At 33.0% G+C, this 5,341-nt stretch overlaps 1 long non-coding RNA gene across 1 annotated transcript; it reads right to left on the bottom strand.

Annotated features, from left to right (window-relative positions):
- Nucleotides 1–4,423: 4,423 nt before the first annotated feature.
- On the bottom strand, nucleotides 4,424–4,647 carry LOC118734601. The gene is made up of 2 exons (XR_004992403.1): nucleotides 4,540–4,647; nucleotides 4,424–4,463 (listed from the first exon to the last, which is right to left on the bottom strand). It is a non-coding gene; the product is annotated as an uncharacterized LOC118734601 (long non-coding RNA).
- Nucleotides 4,648–5,341: the final 694 nt, after the last annotated feature.

Genomic DNA, 5,341 nt, shown 5'->3' with positions numbered 1-5,341 from the left:
TTCTCTATACGACTCTGGCTATTAATTAGATCACCAAACTACAACCGGCAAATGTGGGTATTACAAAAAATGCGTAAACCTTTCCTAAAATATGATTCGTCTATTCGATAGAAGAAAACGGATTTAAAATTCACAGAGTAAATATAAGTTCAACAAATTCCAAAGACTGCGAGGGAGTGACGGATGCGATGGGAACTGCTGCCACCGCGCACTTTGAGGGGATACAAAGCATATCGGCACTGCAAAATGTCATCAAGAAGGAAGCCCTGCTTTTCACAGCAGCGAATGCCAGCCTTGCACCGCTATGTGTCAGCTTTGTTGATGGCTGTATTTCGAGTTACAACTTTGAACAGCACTTTAATATATTCCTTCCAAACAGCCTCAATTAGGAATGAGAATGACCTAGACCTCGGAAATGCATTCACATACATTGTTATGCTAACGACTCCAAGACCGATCAGAACTTGCAAGAGGGGGCACATCTCTCCCACTTTCGCAGCCCTGGAATGGCATGCCGCTCGCTACCTGAGATCTTATTTTTAAGGATACAAGTATCTCCTAAAAAATCGGTTGAATAGCATTCACTTGCTGATAAGAGGGGACTTGGCCCAGCCATGGACCTGCTAATAGCCATGTTGCTATCGGGAGGCATGCGGAGGGAACTGCTGCCACCGCGCACTTTGAGGGGATACAAAGCATATCGGCACTGCAAAATGTCATCAAGAAGGAAGCCCTGCTTTTCACAGCAGCGAATGCCAGCCTTGCACCACTATGTGTCAGGAGCTGTAGAAATGAAGGAAAGTCAGAAACCTTGCGGCACCTGCTGTGTGAATTTCTCGGACTCTGTAGAAGAAGACGATTATGGGTTCGGAATTTTTCTTCTAGCGTCTAACCGATATAGCCAAAATAGAAATCTGGCAACTTTTTAGTTTCGCACACTCCACGCGATGGTTTTATGCAGGTCGATGGTTTGAGTGACGATGCGCGTAACATCACAACGGACTCACAATTACGGGCGTAGGTGTGCTAGTTGGGTCACTGGAAGCCACTTTTGTTCAATTTCATATTTACAAGCAAGAAAGAGTAATATCAACAAGTACCCGTGCTTTTGGTGATGAAATCTTCTACTTCCTGCATAAAAATTACCCACACAACTAGCTCAAAAATTAGACTATCTACTTGGCTACCGTAGTACTTCAGCATATGTATATACTTAAACACAGGTTGTTTTGCCATAGACTCTCTTTGAATTTTCAAATATGCAAATTGTATTACTATTTTTAGTTTTGCTTTAGTTTTATATATATATTTTTTTTCTTTTTTTTCTGTTACATAATAAACCTTCGGTCAACCATTCTTTGCCAAATGGCCCGTTTCAGTCAAGCTAACTGATATTTAAAGCTCTTCTGACGACCGTTTTGGTTTGTGCTAACGCATAATCAGTTACAGCATAGCTAAATGCACTGATGTAAGCATACGCATGCGCGGAGGCAGCTTTACAATGCATCTTGGTTACCTAGCAGGAAAATCATCAACTACATAAGTAAACAACATTTTTTTCTATAGAAAGTCGACGCTGATGCCACAAATATAAACTGAGACTAGAAAGGACTAGATTGGAACTGGTTGTAAAAAGTTTTAAATAGAGTTCGCTTCAGAGATATGTAATTTGAGATTCATACAGTAAAATATAACGTAACGTTTAGCTAGATCATAATAAATAACAAAAAAGCTAGTTAACCGACGTAAAGGATTTCAGTCAAGATTTTTCACTCCAACAAAAACTAATGATAACTCAAACTTATAACCTCAATTTGATAATACGTTTACTTTGGTCAAAGATGATTATTTTTTTATTAAAATTGCTAAGAAAAGTGAAAACGAGTAAAATTTTAAGAAAAGTCGCTGTTATGCCAACAAATTTTTGTTTGGCAAATTAAGTGGCGGCTGCTTAGTTTGCTCGGAATTACCATGCGAATGTCGAACGAATGGTGCCTTCTCTAATATTTATCGGAAATATATCGAAATTTGACAGCCAAAACAAAAAAAAAAAAAAGAAACCAAGACGAATTATTGCCGTAATTAATAAAATAGTATTTTATAAAATATTGTCTATATATTAAAATGTTTGATGATAACTTAAATTTTTTCTCCTTCTGCGATATTTGCAGTAGCAAAAATAGTAATGAATAGCAAAGAACAAAAACAAGAAGTAGAGTGAAAACGTCGTATTACATGGTCTCCTTTGTACATATGAGCATTTCCAGAGGAAGTTATACCGTAAAAAAATAAATAAACCGATATATCTAACTTATTTATGGGCCAATTTGACTGCCTTTTATAATATATACTGGTTATGGAAGTAGAAACATTTTTTGCGAAAAATGTTCACGCTAGGTGGCGCCAGGGTCGCTATTTTGAAAAGGCATATTTTCATATGTATATCGATTTGTTGCAAATTTGGCATATGCAGTTGAAACATAGTAAGTCATAAATTTGCAAAAAATGTAACCTTATCCTTGAAAAAATGGCTATCAAGCGACTCTTAGCCTATACAGTCGCAATTAGAACGGCAGTTAAGAATTTTAAGTCAATTTTTTTCGGCGAATATTCATAGTTACATATATGTAAATACTCTAACATATTGTGCATGTCTAAGTGGTTCTTTGTGTCAGAATATCTTAGCGTACTACAAAAAATCATAAATACTTGCAGTCAAAAACTATTACAGTTCGAGTTAATGAAAATAAATTTCAGTCAGTTGCATGAAATGCAATTTTAAACACGCCGAGAGCATCAAATTACCAAACACATTGAAAGTCAGTGACAAGAACTCATTTCAATACATAAAAATATGCATATCGCTCGTTTGCTGGAAGAATGTCATATTTCAAAAACTAACAAAAAAAAGATCGAGAAAAATTTTAATGAATATAAGCCCTCGATATGAAGTAGAATGTTGGCATAAATAGGACGATTAAAAAACTTTTGTAAAAATAGTTAATGTTGAAATGCTGTATCCCACTTCACAAACCCGACCAAAGTCGGTGGGAACATTGCATAGAGCCTAACCAAGAAATCTGCAAATTTTTGAATTATTAAAAAAAAAAAATATTTGGCTTGGTTTGACTGTTATTATTTGACTGAACAAATAAAAGTCAACTGTTTTATGTAATTTTGTAACAAAAAATTTTACAGTCGAGAATATTTTTTTTTTTAACTTTTATTATAAAAGTTATAACTGGTTGGGTCGCTGAAATAAAAAGGCCCACTTTTCATATAACAGTAATGTACAGAAATATGATAACTGTGATAAATCAGCAACTTCAGAAGCTAATTCACCCAAAATCGTTGTTTGCAATTTACTCTTAGCAGAAAATGGGGGCGTTAAAAATTTTTGGAAAATGGGCGTCCGATTTATCAATATCTGGCCTTTGGTACAGAGAAGGAATATGTGGAACATTTTTAAAAGCAGACTAAAACCACGCCTACTTCTCATATAGCGGTAAATCAGGGCCGGTACTAAATGCAGTAACTCAAACAAGTGATCACATGCTGATTTTTTTAAATATTCACAATGTTTTTTAGGTAAATTTGTTTGTTGTTATTTTTTATAAAAACACTATCCAAGATTTAAGCGAAACTATATAAATCAAAGTTTCAGACTTTATACAAAAAATAAGGAACATTTTAAAAATTTTCGTCAAAATTTAAAATTTTTTAATTGGGTATGCGTTTTTATAGCCCATAAAATTTTAGTCTAATGAAGTCAAGTTTCTAGCGGCTGAAAAATCGTGTCCATTTAATTTTTTTATTAACGGATTTTTGCGCTTTTATCCATATAAGGCCCGTATGCAACTCTAAAGAAAACGGTCAAGAAAAAATTGCCATTATTTCGTGTGTGTGTCCAAGGAATTTTGACATCTGAGCCTGTTGCCTCACTCTTTCCTCAAGAAATAATGGAACGGGCATATATTTCTGTTGCAAACCTGCACAGAGAAATATTCGTTTTCAAATTTGTATGGAACGTTTTACTTTTAAAAACGTTTTGACCCAGGTTTTGCACCTACAATATTTATTTAAATTTTGAGAACGAAAATTTTCAATTCAATTTCCAATATCCATGTTCTGGTTTTTGATACGAATATTTTCAAATCGTTTTTAAAAACGATAGTGTGATAATTGAATATGCGCATGTTGAAATTAAATCCTGAAATGTTTTTTCTTCATTTTAAAAATATGAGTTTTCGAATATGATATTCAAATTTTATTTTTATTAAATCACAACAAGTCGTTTGGTGCACACATTGTCAAAAATATATTGATATACATATACTTATAAATAAGTTACAACATTTAATAAATGAAATACAGATGTTTTGCATATTACTATATACATACATACAGATGTTCTTGTTTCTTCCAAGCTGGGCCTGCTAATTTTGCTTCACGCTGGTCAAATCCTGTAATTTAAATTAAGACAATTTTAAATTATTATTTAATAACCCATAAGAATTTGTTTTTGTAAGTTACTCTTACCAAAGCTTTTTTCGGTCAAAGAAGTCCACCAATGTCCCTTATATGTAGTTAGGGGTTAGAATGGCAGTATTGTTTGTATAACTTCATCGCCTTTTCTGAAGATTGAAGTAACTTATTTATCTGAACACAAATTTTCCGACAAATGATGCAAACATATGAAAGTTTTTCATTATAGCTAGGTAGCTTTTTAAAGTCTAATGCAAAACATTTTATTTTTAAATATTTTTCATACCTAATTGACTGAAAATAAATTAACCTTTTTATTTTAAAAATGTCTAGTTTTTTTTTGCTTGTTGAAAATTGTGTCGCTGTACAACTTGTTGGGAAAATATTCTAAAATGTTTCATTTAAGTTTTTAAAATACGCTCTTTTGACGCTATTTCTTTAATGTCGTTTGTTCTCCTCAGTAAAAAAAAGTTAATATATTATAACGACCGTTTTTGTTTTACGAATGTCTCGTTTTAAAGTCATAAGTACAAATACTGTATTTTTTATTTTGTATGAAGTAAAATTATATCAAAAAATTTTATTTTACAATTTGTTTTAATAACTTGCATTTTACCTGTATCATTTTCTCTGTGTGGGTTGCCTTGTGCTCTTTTTTCAAACAAAAAAAAAAACTTTAGATAACCATAGTAGAAAGCGTAGCAAATTTCTTAAGAACTGCGTACTGCCTTAAAGAAATTTGACTCAAGAAAATTTCTTAGTTATTTCGTGTATGCCATTTTATATGGAGTTTTTGCTTCTCTTGAGAGCTGTATTCTGGTCTATATGCATGAATTTCTTATGAAATAAACACCCA

Source organism: Rhagoletis pomonella, unplaced genomic scaffold (genome assembly GCF_013731165.1).
Source record: "Rhagoletis pomonella isolate Grant_MI unplaced genomic scaffold, Rhpom_1.0 Rhpom_scaffold_00002, whole genome shotgun sequence".
Taxonomy (NCBI): Eukaryota; Metazoa; Arthropoda; class Insecta; order Diptera; family Tephritidae; genus Rhagoletis; species Rhagoletis pomonella.
This window is presented reverse-complemented; position numbering and strand designations above follow the sequence as displayed.